Consider the following 19951-nt stretch of genomic DNA (forward strand, 5'->3'; position numbering starts at 1 on the left):
CTGTCTTAAATCACTGACTAGGATACTTTCAAAATGTGTCAATCACTAAAATCACACTTCTTCTTTCTATGCACTGCTACGACGGTAAGTTGACTCACTGTACAAGACCTCTCCCCTTCACTATGTAAGTACGGTTGACGAGATCATTAAATATATATACAGTGGGGAGAAAAGGTATTTGATAACCTGCAAAATTGGCAGTGTTTCCTACTTACAAAGCATGTAGAGGTCTGTAACTTTTTATCATAGGTACACTTCAACTATGAGAGACAGAATCTAAAACAAAAATCCAGAATATCACATTGTATGATTTTTAAGTAATTAATTTGCATTTTATTGCATGACATAAGTATTTGATACATCAGAAAAGCAGAACTTAATATTTGGTACAGAAACCTATGTTTGCAATTACAGAGATCATACGTTTCCTGTAGTTCTTGACCAGGTTTGCACACACTGCAGCAGGGATTTTGGCCCACTCCTCCATACAGACCTTCTCCAGATCCTTCAGGTTTCGGGGCTGTCGCTGGGCAATACGGACTTTCAGCTCCCTCCAAAGATTTTCTATTGGGTTCAGGTCTGGAGACTGGCTAGGCCACTCCAGGAACTTGAGATGCTTCTTACGGAGCCACTACTTAGTTGCCCTGGCTGTGTGTTTCGGGTCATTGTCATGCTGGAAGACCCAGCCACGACCCATCTTCAATGCTCTTACTGAGGGAAGGAGGTTGTTGGCCAAGATCTCGCGATACATGGCCCCATCCATCCTCCCCTCAATACGGTGCAGTCGTCCTGTCCCCTTTGCAGAAAAGCATCCCCAAAGAATGATGTTTCCACCTCCATGCTTCACGGTTGGGATGGTATTCTTGGGGTTGTACTCATCCTTCTTCTTCCTCCAAACACGGCGAGTGGAGTTTAGACCAAAAAGCTCTATTTTTGTCTCATCAGACCACATGACCTTCTCCCATTCCTCCTCTGGATCATCCAGATGGTCATTGGCAAACTTCAGACGGGCCTGGACATGCGCTGGCTTGAGCAGGGGGACCTTGCGTGCGCTGCAGGATTTTAACCTCTCTAGGATAGGTGGCACCAAATCGTCCCACCTACGTAACAGCCAGTGTAATCCCGTGGCGCGTTATTCAAAAACCTTAGAAATGCAAAAACTTAAATTTTTCAAACATATGACTATTTTACACCATTTTAAAGACAAGACTCTCGTTAATCTAACCACACTGTCCGATTTCAAAAAGGCTTTACAACGAAAGCAAAACATTAGATTATGTCAGCAGAGTACCTAGCCAGAAATAATCAGACACCCATTTTTCAAGCTAGCATATAATGTCACATAAACCCAAACCACACCTAAATGCAGCACTAACCTTTGATGATCTTCATCAGATGACAACCCTAGGACATTATGTTATACAATACATGCATGTTTTGTTCAATCAAGTTCATATTTATATCAAAAACCAGCTTTTTACATTAGCATGTGACTAGCATGTGACTAGCATTCCCACCGAACACTGCCGGTGAATTTACTAAATTACTCACGATAAACGTTCACAAAAAGCATAACAATTATTTTAAGAATTATAGATACAGAACTCCTCTATGCACTCGATATGTCCGATTTTAAAATAGCTTTTCGGTGAAAGCACATTTCGCAATATTCTCAGTAGATAGCCCGGCATCACAGGGCTAGCTATTTAGACACCCAGCAACTTTAGCACTCAGAAAAGTCACATTTACTATAAGAAAAATGTTATTACCTTTGCTGTCTTCATCAGAATGCACTCCCAGGACTTCTACTTCAATAACAAATGTTGGTTTGGTTCCAAATAATCCATAGTTATATCCAAACAGTGGCGTTTTGTTCGTGCGTTCAAGACACTATCCGAAAGGGTAAATAAGGGTGACGAGCATGGCGCAATTCGTGACAAAAAAATTCTAAATATTCCATTACCGTACTTCGAAGCATGTCAACCGCTGTTTAAAATCCATTTTTATGCCATTTTTCTCATAAAAAAGCGATAATATTCCGACCGGGAATCTGCATTTAGGTAAACAGAGGAAAGAAAATAAAGCATTCGGTCGACTCGGGCACACGCCTAAGCCCACAGTACTCTGAGCGGCCACTTGCCAAACGCGATAATGTGTTTCAGTCAGAGCCTGCCTCGATATCCTTCAGCTTTTTCCCGGGCTCTGAGAGCCTATGGGAGCCGTAGGAAGTGTCACGTTATTGCAAAGATCCTAAGTCTTCAATAAAAAGAGCCCAGATGAAACACAACTTGTCAGACAGGCCACTTCCTGCATGGAATCTTCTCAGGTTTTGGCCTGCCATATGAGTTCTGTTATACTCACAGACACCATTCAAACAGTTTTAGAAACTTTAGGGTGTTTTCTATCCAAAGCCAATAATTATATGCATATTCTAGTTACTGGGCAGGAGTAGTAACCAGATTAAATCAGGTACGTTTTTTATCCAGCCGTGTCAATACTGCCCCCTAGCCCTAACAGGTTAATCCATGACGGCGTAATGTGTTACTAATGGTTTTCTTTGAGACTGTGGTCCCAGCTCTCTTCAGGTCATTGACCAGGTCCTGCCGTGTAGTTCTGGGCTGATCCCTCACCTTCCTCATGATCATTGATGCCCCACAAGGTGAGATCTTGCATGGAGCCCCAGACCGAGGGTGATTGACCGTCAAACTAGAACTTCTTCCATTTTCTAATAATTGAGCCAACAGTTGTTGCCTTCTCACCAAGCTGCTTGCCTATTGTCCTGTAGCCCATCCCAGCCTTGTGCAGGTCTACAATTGTATCCCTGATGTCCTTACACAGCTCTCTGGTCGTGGCCATTGTGGAGAGGTTGGAGTCTGTTTGATTGATTGTGTGGACAGGTGTCTTTATACAGGTAACAAGTTCAAACAGGTGGAGTTAATACAGGTAATGAACAGGTCTGTGAGAGACGGAATTCTTACTGGTTGGTAGGTGATCAAATACTTATGTCATGCAATAAAATGCAAATTAATTACTTAAAAATCATACAACGTGATTTTATGGATTTTTGTTTTAGATTCCGTCTCTCACAGTTGAAGTGTACCTATGATAAAAATTCCAGACCTCTACATGCTTTGTAAGTAGGAAAACCTGCAAAATCGGCAGTGTATCAAATACTTGTTCTCCCCACTGTGTGTGTATATATATATATATATATATATATGTATTTTTTTTGGTGGGGGGTCATAAATCATATACTTGTGGTTATGTACTGTATCATTTTACTTTTACTTACATTTTTGACCTGTGTTTTGGTTGTTACATCAGGGCCAGTATTCATTCATTGTCTCAGAGTAGGAGTTCTGATGTAGGATCAGGTCCATATGATAATGATCTAAAAGGCTAAAGTGATCCTAGATCAGCTCTCCTACTCTACTTAGAGACACTGTGTGAATATGGACCCTGTACTGGTTTAATATATCAGGTGGAGTTATTCACCAGCTATAGAGTGAGTTGTTGTTTATGTTTCTAAGACTGCAGGGTGGGAGCTGCAACAATGGCCTTGAGAACAGCAGGAAGTGTGTTGGTGGTCTTTCTCTGGTCTGTAGCAGGTATGGTCTCATTCATAACTGTTTTAGTAATGTTATCTTAATGTTATTCTGGTGTGTTCAGTGACATCATCTGTTAGGGGCTTCTTCTTTTCTGGAATAGTTGTCTTTCACACCTCACTGAGTAACGCTTAGGCCCTTTCTGTGGTTTCCATTCACACTCAGCAAGTAGAGTACGGCAACAAAGTGTGGACAAACGCTGTTAGTGTGAGCAAATGGGTCTGTAATGTATAATCACTATAAATGTGTGATTGTGTTTCAGTGTTACTGGGTCAGTATGGCTGAAGTGTGATGTACACCATCTGTGCCTTGAAGGGGTCAACAGTGGAGCTGTCCTGCTCTTACACATATCCCAGAGGTTATACAGTCACAACAACCTTCTGGTTTACCAAACTTTATACCGTGACTCTGAGTGATGACCCAGACTACAAAGGTCGTGTGACGTACCCTAGCGACATGAAAAATGGCCACACTCTGACAATCAGAGACCTGAGAGAGAGTGACTCAGCTACGTACAAGTTCAGATTTATAACAGATCAGACCGTAGGGAAATATACTGGTGATCCTGGAGTCATTCTGTCTGTCACAGGTACAGTTACATTCAATAAAGCTAAACTGTTGAATTCATTTAGTTATGGGCATTTGTCTTGGTTTGTGTTTACATCTGTATAAAATTGGATTTCTTCCATCAGTGTATTAGAGTGAAAACTCAGTGATAAAGGGATTTACGGTGATATTGTTTTTTAGTCACACTTTATTTGGATAATCTGGATAGATGCTCTACAGATGGTCAGGATATCAACAAACTACCTGTTGATAAGTAAGTAACTGTTTTTTTTATTATTACTCTTTGTACTATTTTCACTGTTACCTTGACACAGCTCTCTCTCCACAGTGTGTCCATCCTGACCCTAACTGTGACACACACACCACTGAAAATGAGGACCAGACAGTCTGGCAGTAAGTATGTTATAACGTATTCATTTATGTGTTTATTTTGTATACAGTTTTTGTGTTTGTTTGTGTGAGTGGGTAATTGGGTGAGTGAGAGAGAGACACAGAAAGTAGAGGTGAGAGAGAATGCTGCAGAGCAGTGTGTAAAGTGCTCATACTGTGTTTCCTGTGTCGCTGTCTCTGAGTGTGAGGGACTCCAGGGGAGAAAACCACCACAGAACCTGGACTGAAGACAACCACCACAGAACCTGGACTGATAGAACCACCACAGAACCTGGACTGAAGAGAACCACCACAGAACCTGGACTGAAGAAAACCACCACAGAACCTGGACTGATAGAACCACCACAGAACCTGGACTGATAGAACCACCACAGAACCTGGACTGAAGACAACCACCACAGAACCTGGACTGAAGACAACCACCACAGAACCTGGACTGAAGAGAACCACCACAGAACTTGGACTGATGAGAACCATCACAGAACCTGGACTGAAGAGAACCACCACAGAACCTGGACTAAAGAGAACCATCACAGAACATGGACTGAAGAGAACCACCACAGAACATGGACTGAAGAGAATCACCACAGAACCTGGACTAAAGAGAACCACCACAGAACCTGGACTGAAGACAACCACCACAGAACCTGGACTGAAGAGAACCACCACAGAACTTGGACTGATGAGAACCATCACAGAACCTGGACTGAAGAGAACCACCACAGAACCTGGACTAAAGAGAACCATCACAGAACATGGACTGAAGAGAACCACCACAGAACATGGACTGAAGAGAATCACCACAGAACCTGGACTAAAGAGAACCACCACAGAACCTGGACTAAAGAGAACCACCACAGAACATGGATGGAAGTGAACCACCACAGAACATGGGCTAAAGAGAACCATCACAGAACATGAACTGAAGAGAACCACCACAGAACATGGACTGAAGAGCTATGGCTCCAAAGCAAAGCTAGTCGTTACACCTCTATTCTCTTGCTAATATATTGTTATAATATCTTGAAGGTTCACCCAAATTACAAAATGACACATTGGTTTCCTTACCCTTTTACCAGTCTATGAACATGGTGTGACAGCAGTCCATGCTTTGGTTAAGTTTCCCCTGGCACTGTTTCAACTTGCTAACGTTTTAGCATCCGTGGCACAAATCCCATTCAAGTAGAGAGGCATTTCTCGCAAAAAATGTTGAAATCATTCAAAAATAAAAAATGCATTGTGAAGCTCAACAAAGTCACTTAATATGTGAAATATTATTATCGGTCCCATGACTTGAATGGGATTTTTGTTACAAATGCTATAATGTTATGTAAATGTCGGAGTGTTCGACATTGCAGCCAACTTTATAGGCGAGTCAAGATCTACAAATCATCTTGCATGATAAATAACTACTCAATGTTATTAATAGACCAGTCAGTCACAATTTACCCATCATACATCACAGTTTTGATGCTCTTGAACACTGTCTGTGTGACTGTGGAATGAAGCCCTCTCTGCATAAATGTCTTAGTTACTGACATAGAGTTGGATAGAGGGTATATCTTGGCATCTTTGTCAAGATGTCTTCTGTGACAGAATGAGCAGCGCCATTGAGGGCTATTTACATTTTAAAGTTGTTAATGCATTCTTCTTCAACTTCCATAAGTTTAATAACAGTCGGTATACCAATTGAAATGGTGTATTCAATGGCTTTGCCATGCTAAAACAGGCTTTTTAGCAAGTGCGCCCTCTATTCAACTCTATTGTCCCTGACTGCTTCAAAGTTGTCAACCACACACTTCAAACCTCACACTCAGTGTCTATTTACATAGACTTCCAGTAAGTTAACTTACAACACATCTCCCCTTCACTCTGTAAGTATGCTTGACGATATCTTAAAATATGTATCTTTTATCATTTCTTTGTATCCATGAACTTCTGTATCCTGTTTTGTGCATGGCAATGCTATTAGAATTTACATTGTTTAGTTTTTCTGTTAAGTACAGTATACTTTGTAGATGTATTTTTGCATATTAATCTGATACAGTATTGTACGTGGATTCGCATATAAAACTTTTGCATGCTATTTTAAGTGCTCTGAGAGCAATAGATTGTTGTGGAGACTTGTTTGAAAATGGCCTAAAGTAAGAGTGATTGGGTGGATGCTTCATAAGAGCTTTCGGAGAAGTATTAACATGAGACACAGGGATGGTGGGTTGTGTTTAGGAGTAGTATTAACATGAGACACAGTGATGGTGGGTTGTGTTTAGGAGTAGTATTAACATGAAACACAGTGATGGTGGGTTGTGTTTAGGAGTAGTATTAACATAAGACACAGTGATGATGGGTTGTGTTTAGGAGTAGTATTAACATGAGACACAGTGATGGTGGGTTGTGTTTAGGAGTAGTATTAACATAAGACACAGTGATGGTGGGTTGTGTTTAGGAGTAGTATTAACATGAGACACAGTGATGGTGGGTTGTGTTTAGGAGTAGTATTAACATGAGACACAGTGATGGTGGGTTGTGTTTAGGAGTAGTATTAACATGAGACAGTGATGGTGGGTTGTGTTTAGGAGTAGTATTAACATGAGACACAGTGATGGTGGGTTGTGTTTAGGAGTAGTATTAACATGAGACACAGTGATGGTGGGTTGTGTTTAGGAGTAGTATTAACATGAGACACAGTGATGGTGGGTTGTGTTTAGGAGTAGTATAAACATGAGACACAGTGATGATGGGTTGTGTTTAGGAGTAGTATTAACATGAGACACAGTGACGGTGGGTTGTGTTTAGGAGTAGTATAAACATGAGACACAGTGATGGTGGGTTGTGTTTAGGAGTAGTATAAACATGAGACACAGTGACGGTGGGTTGTGTTTAGGAGTAGTATTAACATGAGACACAGTGACGGTGGGTTGTGTTTAGGAGTAGTATAAACATGAGACACAGTGACGGTGGGTTGTGTTTAGGAGTAGTTTTAACATGAGACACAGTGACGGTGGGTTGTGTTTAGGAGTAGTATAAACATGAGACACAGTGACGGTGGGTTGTGTTTAGGAGTAGTTTTAACATGAGACACAGTGACGGTGGGTTGTGTTTAGGAGTAGTATAAACATGAGACACAGTGATGGTGGGTTGTGTTTAGGAGTAGTTTTAACATGAGACACAGTGATGGTGGGTTGTGTTTAGGAGTAGTTTTAACATGAGACACAGTGATGGTGGGTTGTGTTTAGGAGTAGTATAAACATGAGACACAGTGACGGTGGGTTGTGTTTAGGAGTAGTATTAACATGAGACACAGTGATGGTGGGTTGTGTTTAGGAGTAGTATAAACATGAGACACAGTGATGATGGGTTGTGTTTAGGAGTAGTATTAACATGAGACACAGTGATGGTGGGTTGTGTTTAGGAGTAGTATTAACATGAGACACAGTGATGGTGGGTTGTGTTTAGGAGTAGTATTAACATGAGACACAGTGATGGTGGGTTGTGTTTAGGAGTAGTATTAACATGAGACACAGTGATGGTGGGTTGTGTTTAGGAGTAGTATTAACATGAGACACAGCTATGGCTGGTTTTGTTTAGCAGCAGTATTAACATGAAACACAAGGCCTGCCTGCATAGGATTAGGCCTATGGCGGCAGATTGACGAGGGCAGCATTTTCTGAGCTAAACTGACCAAGACCCACCTCCAACAACACAGAAAACCTCACATAATTCTGCCTAAAAACAATTACAATTTCTCTCAATCAGTGGGGTTTTTAGGTGAGCACTGATTCCACCCTGTGATAAGCAGTAACCACTTTGTCAATGGCAGGGATGCAAAATATTTATCTTGTCCGTTCCCAGTGCTCCTCTCCAGGGTGCTGTTGGAGAGACGCATCACTGCTGAGCTCCACCAACATTCTGTAAATAAAGAAAAAGAAAGTGTAGGTGGCCTTTTCGGGAAACTTTTTATATCAGGTTTCTCCTATCAAATAGCCTTACCTAAATGACCCCCAATCACATAAAAAATGTGCTGACACTTAACAAACAACATATTCTAAAAACAAGACAAGTCAAAGTAAAATAGACAATATTGTCTGGACAACCAGGCTAGTCACTGCTGTCCAGGAGATTCATCCATGGGCTAAATTGTCACGATCAGTGGTTTCAAGTTTGTATCCTTCAATTTTTTACTAAGCTGATCATAGCGAAAATAAAATATTTCTGCATTTGTTGCTGTGTAAACACATTGCAAATAGGCTCAGGATAAATCCTCCTGATGAAGTTGGGTAGCTGATTTTCAGAGCTTAATGCGCCAAATTGATTAGTCACAGGAATCAGGACTAATTAAGTTGATGCAACGGCCTGTTTTGCAAATGATGGACCTACCAAATGGATGGGCATTCATAAAATTCAATTGTGCCTAACATCTTTTTGACATATTTGGTCATGTCCGAACTGGCAGTCTTTTTGGTGTATTACAAATGGTAGGCCTACAACATAGATGGGCGTTCCTAAAATTCTATTCAGACAACACTGTAGGCTATACCTCAGTAAGCACCGTCCAACACTGACAACTTTTGGAGGTCTTTTTTTGGTCCTGTCTGGACTGGATGTTTTTTTTGGTGCATTCCGGACCGGCCCTGATTTCCACATTCACGGACGTTGGTTTTTGGTCTGGTCTGGACCAAATCTGAACCAATCATAGACGTCTGTGTTTGGTTGAGATTTTGCCTGCTCTGGACCAGCTTTCATTTGGCCCAAACAAAGACGTCTATAAATCACGTCTTTTCATCTTTCATTCAGAACCTAAACCTGAACCTAACTTCAACGTCTGGAAAAACAAGTATTTTAAAACCACGACCTAGAGAGGTAACAACGGCGATCAACTTAACACTTTACAACTAAGCACGCTGAAAATAAACAAGACTTCTACCGAGCAGCACACACTGTGTACCAACCGACAGCTCCACACAGAGAGCCCGGAAGAGATGTATTTCCTCCTTCCTGACTGCCGATGCGCTCTTAAAGTGGCAGCGCACGGTGAAGGCTCTGTGCAGGATTTCGCCACAACGTTAAACTATATATGGATAACAGGCTATATTAGAATATGTATAGATAACAGGCTACATTCGACTACATATGGATAACAGGCTACATTAGACTATATATGGATAACAGGCTACATTAGACTATATATGGATAACAGGCTACATTAGACTATATATGGATAACAGGCTACATTAGACTATATATGGATAACAGGCTACATTAGACTATATATGGATAACAGGCTACATTAGACTATATATGGATAACAGGCTACATTAGACTATATATGGATAACAGGCTACATTAGACTATATATGGATAACAGGCTACATTAGACTATATATGGATAACAGGCTACATTAGACTATATATAGATGATGACAGGCTACATTAGACTATATATGGATAACAGGCTACATTAGACTATATATGGATAACAGGCTACATTAGACTATATATAGATAACAGTCTACATTAGACTACATATGGATAACAGGCTACATTAGACTATATATGGATAACAGGCTACATTAGACTATTCAGTATATGGACAGCAGCAGTCAATACAGCAGGCTATGGTGATGATGATACTGATTCCTCTGCTAACTAATGCTACTCCCAGTACTGTACACAAGGGTCAACAGTGTAACATAATATGAAAGTGGTGTGTTGTACTACTACAGACATCAGTGTTTGTGTGATTAAATGTGACTTTGTCAAGTAGCCAGTGTTGTGTTTCACCATTCTATCTGATGTATTGTTAGTTTGTTATGTTGTTATTAGTCCAACGTTATTGAGGACATTATTATTAGGAGGCTGCAGTAATGTTGAGATGCCAGTAGGGAGAGCTCTAGGCTAGAACACTGGAACAGACAAGTTAATGTCTTAAAGAGGAAGGAAAGGACAGTTCTGTATCAGCTACTTGTGTCCTGACTACTATAAATATGTATCAACCACAGAACTGACACTTACTAGCAGTTCCCACTCACTACCAGTCAGTTAACTCACTGTACAATACCTCTCCCCTTCACTTCACTCTGTAGGTACTCTTGATAATATCTGGAAATATAGTGTGTGTGTGTGTGTGTGTGTGTGTGTGTGTGTGTGTGTGTGTGTGTGTGTGTGTGTGTGTGTGTGTGTGTGTGTGTGTGTGTGTGTGTGTGTGTGTGTGTGTGTGTGTGTGTGTGTGACACAGTGGATTTATCTGAGGGCCCTTCAGGACCAGACTGATAGGGAGTAGTGTTGACATCTATACTGTGTAGGATGAGTGTTTTAACTTTTCTACATCCATAACAACCAGCTCTCTAGACTTTGATGGCCTTTTTGGCCTTCCTACAGATGTTTTCTGTATTTGTTTGTATGTGTGTGTGTGTGTGTGTGTGTGCGTTCGTGCAATCGTGCGTGCGTGCGTGCGAGTGAGTCACTGTCTGTCTGAGTCACTTGCTGTTTATCCTCACAGCTTAGGGATAGGAGCTATCATTGAACCTGGTGGTCAGTCTTTAGGCTGCTGTACAGCTTGACAGACGGTAGAGGTTTGAACATTTATCCTCCTATATTTGGGGTTCTGAGAATAAAACAACTTCAGAACAATCAACGTAGAAATATGTGTTTACAGTTCTACACATCTGTTAAATAAGTGGTTGTTGTTGTTGATGCTTTTTATGATAATGACTTTATTGAAACCATACAACATGTCATCTTAAATAGACAGACGTAGACAGACATGCAACACGTCACACACATTACATACATAGTGCAATAGACTTACAGACAGACAGTATTCACATAGACAACCATATAGCACAATACAACACAACACAATATGAGCCTGGTTCATTTTCAGTAATGAGGCCCTGTACACCATTTACAGTTTCTACTTCAATGTATCAGGTGGAGTTATTCACCAGCTATAGAGTGAGTTGTTGTTTATGTTTCTAAGACTGCAGGGTGGGAGATGCAACAATGGCCTTGAGAACAGCAGGAAGTGTGTTGGTGGTCATTCTCTGGTCTGTAGCAGGTATGGTCTCATTCTTATCTTTAAGTTGCTCTGTTTAATAATCTACAGACATTTCTAAAAGGATAAGAATCATAATGTTATTCTGGTGTGTTCTGTTAGGAGTCTCCACTTCACTTTAAATAGTTATCTTTCACACCTCACTGAGTGATTCTTATCCCTGGTTTCCATTCACACTTCTGCACGTCAGCAGCAGCAGCAGTATAATCTTGTCAACCACCAGCAGGGTTGGGGTCAATTCCATTTCAATTCCACTCAATTCAGGAAGTAGACTGACATTCAAATTCCAATTATTTTCAATGCTTTTCAATTAGGAACATTTAGAAAATGTGGAATTGGAATTTGGTTTACTTTGTGAATTGACTGGAATTGAAAAGGGATTGGCCCCAACTCTTGCCACCAGTGCTTTTTACTTCCATGATGTATACTGACATGAATACTAGAATGATATAAGGGATTGTACATTAGAGTAGATGGGTCCTACAGTATCCTGTACATGTTTACATGCATTTGGATGTAATATTGTAATGTCTGTTTTTTTATAGTCTTGATGTCACAGATGAAGTTCTCTCATGGTTGAGTCCTGTGACACTGTGTTTCAGGTGTTCTGGGACAAAATACTGTGAGGAGTGTCTGTGCCTTAAAGGGGTCATCAGTGGACATGCGCTGTCCTGTTCCCAGTGTGACCCAAGTCACAGAGATAGTCTGGTATAACAAATGGTTGAATCATGAGCCTTATGATCTGAGATGGGACCCTAAGTATGAAGGTCGTGTGGAGTACAGTGGAACTACAGAGAAAGACTGCATCCTGAGAATCACAGACCTGAGAGAGAGTGACATAGCAACATATTACTTCAGATATAAAACAACCCAGTATTCAGAATGGAAATATTCATATGGATTCACTCTCAGTCTCACAGGTACTGCATAAATAGTATAGTACAACTCAAGTTATTTATTACATGTTCTATGAGAACAGTGAAAAGGTGGTGACTGACAGACTTCCTCCATTATTGTTTCATAACCTCTCCCTTCAGATCTAAAGGTGGAGAGGATATATGACAACACACTGACCTGTATCACCACCTGTACTCTGACTGACAACCCCACCTACATCTGGTACAAGAACGGACAACTTCTAGATGAGAGCACCTCCCCCCAGTACAAAGACCCAGTCTCAAGTATTTATGTAGACAGTTACTCCTGTGCTGTAAAAGGCCATGAGGATCTCCACTCTCCTGCAATGTGTGAGTGGGGAAAAAAGTGTTGATTCAAACACAGTGTTTCCCTCTAGCAATACCAACAGCTAAAATGGTTATGATTTATACTGAAATGACTTGAAATGAAAAGTTTACTTCTTTACTTTGCACCTAAAGGTGCTCAGGGTCTCAACTGCTGGAGAGTGACTTACACCAAGAGGAGAATCTGTGTCTTGAAGGGCTCCACAGTGAACATATCCTGCTCTTACACTCATCCCACTAGTTATATAGAACAAGGTTCATTCTGGTTTACACAGAAACACCCTGTAGATCTCAGTTCATATCCAGAGTATGCAGGTCGTGTGGAGTACAATAGGAACACAGAGAACCACCACACCATGACAATAACAGACCTGACAGAGAAGGACTCAGCTGAATACAAATTCAGATTACTAACAACAGATGAGGGGAGATTTTCTGGTCTTCCTGGTGTGATGTTGACTGTCACAGGTAATACTCCACCTACAGTTAGTACTGTAATAGGACAAGTCTAATCACATGACAAGCCTGTCTGGAGTCAAATATGACTGATGTTTCCTCTTAGATATCCTGTTGGAGATGGATCCTACGTCTGTGTCAGAGGGGGAGAGAGTCACACTGAGATGTAGAACCAAATGTACAGTCGGTCTCAACCCCACCTACATATGGTACAAGAACGGACAACGTCTGACCAACCCAATCACCAGTTATAAAAGCCTGATCCTAGACCCAATCACCAGTTATAACAGCCTGATCCTAGACCCAGTCACCAGTTATAACAGCCTGATCCTAGACCCAGTCACCAGTTATAACAGTCTGATCCTAGACCCAGTCAGCAGTTATAACAGCCTGATCCAAGACCCAGTCACCAGTTATAACAGCCTGATCCTAGACCCAGTCAGCAGTTATAACAGCCTGATCCTAGACCCAGTCAGCAGTTATAACAGCCTGATCCTAGACCCCGTCAGCAGTTATAACAGCCTGATCCTAGACCCAGTCACCAGTTATAACAGCCTGATCCTAGACCCAGTCACCAGTTATAACAGCCTGATCCTAGACCCAGTCACCAGTTATAACAGCCTGATCCTAGACCCAGTCAGCAGTTATAACAGGCTGATCCTAGACCCAGTCACCAGTTATAACAGCCTGATCCTAGACCCAGTCAGCAGTTATAACAGCCTGATCCTAGACCCAGTCAGCAGTTATAACAGCCTGATCCTAGACCCAGTCAGCAGTTATAACAGCCTGATCCTAGACCCAGTCAGCAGTTATAACAGTCTGATCCTAGACCCAGTCAGCAGTTATAACAGCCTGATCCTAGACCCAGTCAGCAGTTATAACAGCCTGATCCTAGACCCAGTCAGCAGTTATAACAGCCTGATCCTAGACCCAGTCAGCAGTTATAACAGCCTGATCCTAGACCCAGTCAGCAGTTATAACAGCCTGATCCTAGACCCAGTCAGCAGTTATAACAGTCTGATCCTAGACCCAGTCAGCAGTTATAACAGTCTGATCCTAGACCCAGTCAGCAGTTATAACAGCCCGATCCTAGACCCAGTCAGCAGTTATAACAGCCTGATCCTAGACCCAGTCACCAGTTATAACAGTCTGATCCTAGACCCAGTCAGCAGTGAGGATGCAGGGAACTACTCTTGTGCTTACAACCAAACATACTAATCAGCAATGAAACAAAAATGTGTGACATTTTTAGAACTGTATTGTTTGCATGTTGATAGCATTTTAATGTAGGACTATAGGGAAGATAGGTGCTGTGGAGATGTTTATATTGAAATATATCTTATTTTTATGTTCCATAATTGTTTGATTAGATTAGTACAGATTTTCTCAGGGGACCCCACATGGGGGCCTGACCCCACGTTTGGGAACCACTGTAAACTGATTCCAATATCTTTTTCCCAAAATGTTGTATTTCTGAAGTAGGCAACCTCAAGGTCCAGTTATATTTTATATATTCTATATGTTTTTATGTTATATTTCTGAAACAATCATCAGACTTGTGAGACTATATGCTGTATGAAGGCAAAGAACAAGAAAGTAATTCTATCTGTTTCTATTATATTGTATTACTTCATATGGTACTGTTAGATGATACACATAGTATAAGTTTTGTATTTTTTTTGTTTTTATGTCCAGGAAAGAGTTCCTCTTGATGCAAGCCTTCTTATCGCTTTTATCACTTTTTTTTTTAAGCTAAAGTGTGAAGTGTGACTTTTTTTCAGAATAAACTTAATTGTCATTGTTTTTACCTTGTTATAACAGTATCTTCAGTGGAGACAAAATGGAAAGCTTTCAAAATTGCACCTCTTCTACAGTAAGTACATACAGTAATTACAAATAAGACATTTACATTGGTATAGCAATAGTGGTTAATTCACCTTCATCACCATCATCATGAATGCTCAAAATATACACAGACACTTTCAGAAGGAGCAATGTCCAGCTCCTAGACACACAACAAGTTACATTAAATATTAGTTATTGTCATTTTTAAAACACACAGACACAACACAATATGACATAACATGGATGTTTGGAGTGTGGAGGGTAATTCAGTCAGTGATGGCATTCCATTCCAGAACACTGAGGGACGGAACATTACGGAATGTTCAATCGTTGATAATAATACATCTCACAGTTAAAACTTCTTAGGGCTAGGGGGCAGTATTCAGAAGTTCGGATGACTGATATGCCCAAAGTAAACTGCCTGTTACTCAGGCCCAGAAGCTAGGATACGCATATAATTGATAGCATTGGATAGACAACACTCTGAAGTTTCTAAAACTGTTAAACCAATGTCTGTGAGTATAACGGAACTGACATGGCAGGCAAAAACCAGAGGAGAATCCATCCGTAAAAAAAATTGTTTGAGGTCACAGGCCATTCCAATGCTTGCCTATGGGATATTCAAAAGAAATCCTCCCAGATTGCAGTTCCTATGGCTTCCACTAGATTTCAACAAGCTTTAGAAAGGGTTTCAGGCAGGCTTGTTTTTTGAAAAATGAAGAAGTAGTTGTAGTTTTTCAGTGTCCCTCAGTAGGACTCGTCTTGTGGCGTGCGTGAATGAGGGCGCGCACTTCGTTATTTATCTCCGGTATTGAACATACTACATTCTGTCTTAAATGTTATAGTTTATTTACATATTAGCGTACCTGAGGATTGATTGGAAACGTTGTTTGACTTGTTTGGACGAAGTTTACCCGTAACTTTTGGGATTCTTTTGTCTGCATGTTGAGCGAGTGGAACGGGTGGATTTCTGCATCAAACGCACCAACTAAACTGACTTTTTGGGGATATAGAGAAGGACTTTATCGAACAAAACGACCATTTGTTGTGTAGCTGGGACCCTTGGGATTGCAGACAGAGGAAGATCTTCAAAGGTAAGTGATTTATTTTATTGCTATTTCTGATTTTTGTGACGCCTCTGCTGGTTTGAAAAATGTTGTGTATGTGGGGCGCAGCCCTCAGATAATCGCATGTTATGCTTTCGCCGTAAAGCCTTTTTGAAATCTGACAATGCGGTTGGATTAACAAGAAGGTAAGCTTAAAAACGATGTAAGACACTTGTATTTTCATGAATGTTTAATATTACGATTTTTGTATTTAGAATTTCGCGCTCTGCAATTTCACCGGATGTTGTCGAGCCCAAAGAGGTTTTAACAAGATCAGACCAAGTAGTGAGATTATTGCCTGATTTAAAGCAATTTGTCCTTAGAAGAATAACAGTCCACGATTTTGTCGAACTAGTAGTTAGAGAATAGATTACATCATTGTTTAGTGAGAATGTGATGTCATATAGAATGAGTGCTATGGTCTCCAACATGGCGTGGCTCTTGACTCCCTAACTGTTGACTGACCTTCCCAGTTAGGTGTCTCTCTTTGGGGACATAGAGGGTTAGAAGGGAGACTGGAGATCCCATGTAGAGGTACCTTTTATCATACTCATACCCAAATAATGTTTATTTAACCTTTATTTTAACATGGAGGACATATTGAGAACTAGGTCTCTTTTTCAAATGTGCCCTGTATAATACAACATAAATATTCACATTACACACTATATACAGTACCAGTCAAAAGTTTTGATACACCGACTCATTCCAGGGTTTTTCTTTATTTGTACTAGTTTTACATTGTTGAATAATAGTGAAGACATCAAAACTATGAAATAACACAAATGGAATCATGTAGTAACCAAAAAAGTGTTAAACAAATCAAAATATATTTTATATTTGAGATTCTTTAAAGTAGCCACCCATCAAACGCTGTGTGTATCAAGAATGGTCCACCACCCAAAGGACATCCAGCCAACTTGACAACTTTGGGAAGCAATGGGCCAGCATCCCTGTGGAATGCTTTCGGCACCTTGTAAGTCCATGCCCTGACAAATAGAGGCTGTTCTGAGGGCAAAAGTGGGGGGTGCAACTCATTATTAGGAAGGTGTCCTTAATGTTTTGTACACTCAGTGTATATTCACAACATGACCAAAATTATGTGGACACCTGCTCACAGAACATTTCATTCCAAAATCATGGGCATTAACATGGAGTTGGTCACCACTTTGCTGCTATAACCACCTCCAATCTTCTGGGAAGGATTTCCACTAGATGCTGGAACATTTCTGCAGGGACTTGCTTTCATTCAGCCACAACAGCATTAGTGAGGTTGGTGACTGATGTTGAGCGATAAGGCCTGGTGAAGCGTGATTCACCCCTCCAGAGAACGCGATTCCACCACTCCAGCTGACGCTTAATTTGTGTGTTTGTATTTTACATGGTATTGAGAGTTTTTCTGTCTGTCTTTCTCTCTCTCTCTCTCTCTCTCTCTCAATTTCTCTCTCTCCCTCACTCTCAATCTCTCTCCACAGTGTCCACACTGACCCTAACAGTGACATGTGCACAGCTCTGAACATAAGGACCAGGTCACCAGAGTACGACACTCTGACAGTAAGTCTCTTATAATTAATTAATGTATGTGGTTTTTTGTTTGTGAGTGTGTTTGTGTTTTATATAGTATTTAACTGTGTTTTGAAAAACTGTGTCTCATTGTGTCTCAATGTGCTAATATGTTTCCTTTTATTTCAGAGTGTGAGGGACTCCCCCAGTGATACAGACCCTCAGGGAGACGCTCAACCCTCCAATTATGAGAACTGAAGAGAACCTGGACTGAACAAAACCACCACAGAGCCTGGACTGAAGATAACTAAAACAGAACCTGGACTGAAGAGAACCACCACAGAACCTGGACTGAAGAGAACCAAAACAGAACCTGGACTGAAGAGAACCACCACAGAACCTGGACTGAAGAGAACCAAAACAGAACCTGGACTGAAGAGAACCAAAACAGAACTTGGACTGAAGAGAACCACCACAGAACCTGGACTGAAGAAAACCAAAACAGAACCTGGACTGAAGAAAACCACCACAGAACCTGGACTGAAGAGAACCAAAACAGAACCTGGACTGAAGAAAACCACCACAGAACCTGGACTGAAGAGAACCAAAACAGAACCTGGACTGAAGAAAACCACCACAGAACCTGGACTGAAGAGAACCAGAACAGAACTTGGACTGAAGAGCTACAGCATCAAACCAAAGCTAGGCCTCACACCTCTATTCTCATATTATATTGCTATCATATTGTTATCATATCCAGAATGTTTTCCATAGCTTTAACTTTTGAGTACATTTGGAGTTGAATTCTCTTTCCTTGTAATGATAATTATGTATATTGATGATAAATAGGATAGTTTATGCTTCTGCTCTTTTTCTGTGGGGTTTTGCCATTTAGAGATTTTTTTATTACTTAATGTACTTTTCTCAGTGACTAATATTGATAACATTGATAACAGCTTTTTAATGTGTAAAGTCTCAGACCAAGTTTATCTTGATGTGTTGAAATTATGTACTTTGTATTGCTGTCAGACATTATTGAGCAATGGCATTAATGAGAAGGAATATTAATACCATAATCACACTTCTTTTACATAAAATTATGAATTTCTACCTACTTTAGATAAAGTTTGATTCAGTGTAATTTATGCATCATGTTGTAAATAAGCTCAAAGTTTTAGACAATTCATACGAAACGTTTTACTTTTAAAAACTGTTATGGCTTGATCCCGTTAGCGGGATCGATATGACGACAGCCAGTGAAAGTGCAGGGCGGCAAATTCAAAACAAAAAAAATCTCATAATTAAAATTCCTCAAACATACAAGTATTAAACACCATTTTAAAGCTTAACTTCTTGTTTATCCACACACAGTGTCTGATTTCAAAAAGGCTTTACGGCGAAAGCAAAACATATGATTATGTTCGGTCAGCGCCAACACACACAAAAACACAGCCATTTTCCAGCCAAAGAGAGGAGTCACAAAAAGCAGAAATAGAGTGAAAATTAATCACATACTTTCGATGATCTTCATCAGATGACACTCATAGGACTTCATGTTACACAATACATGTATGTTTTGTTTGATAAAGTTCATATTTATATCCAAAAATCTCAGTTTACATTGGCGCGTTATGTTCAGTAATCTTTTCGCTCCAGAAACATCCGGTGATTTTGCAGAGAGCCACATCAATTTACAGAAATACTCATCATAAATGTTCATGAAAATACAAGTGTTATACATGGAACTTTAGATAACCTCTTACATCTAGACGTTCCGCTAGTGGAACACCTGCTTCAATATCCAATAATAGGCGTGGCGCGAATGACAAATTCCTCAAAAATCCCCAAACTTCCATTTTTCAAACATATGACTATTTTACACCATTTTAAAGACAAGACTCTCGTTAATCTAACCACACTGTCCGATTTCAAAAAGGCTTTACAGCGAAAGCAAAACATTAGATTATGTCAGCAGAGTACCCAGCTAGAAATAATCAGACACCCATTTTTCAAGCTAGCATATAATGTCACAAAAAAACAAAACCACAGCTAAATGCAGCACTAACCTTTGATGATCTTCATCAGATGACAACCCTAGGACATTATGTTATACAATGCATGCATGTTTTGTTCAATCAAGTTCATATTTATATCAAAATCCAGCTTTTTTACATTAGCATGTGA

At 40.4% G+C, this 19951-nt stretch overlaps 1 long non-coding RNA gene across 1 annotated transcript; it reads left to right on the top strand.

The window, feature by feature from the left end:
• The first annotated feature begins 15634 nt into the window (after window positions 1–15634).
• LOC123738316 (uncharacterized) lies at window positions 15635–18153 on the top strand. Its single transcript, XR_006767491.1, has 3 exons — window positions 15635–15673; window positions 17740–17818; window positions 17957–18153. It is a non-coding gene; the product is annotated as an uncharacterized lncRNA (long non-coding RNA).
• Window positions 18154–19951: the final 1798 nt, after the last annotated feature.

Source organism: Salmo salar, unplaced genomic scaffold (assembly GCF_905237065.1).
Source record: "Salmo salar unplaced genomic scaffold, Ssal_v3.1, whole genome shotgun sequence".
NCBI lineage: Eukaryota > Metazoa > Chordata > Actinopteri > Salmoniformes > Salmonidae > Salmo > Salmo salar.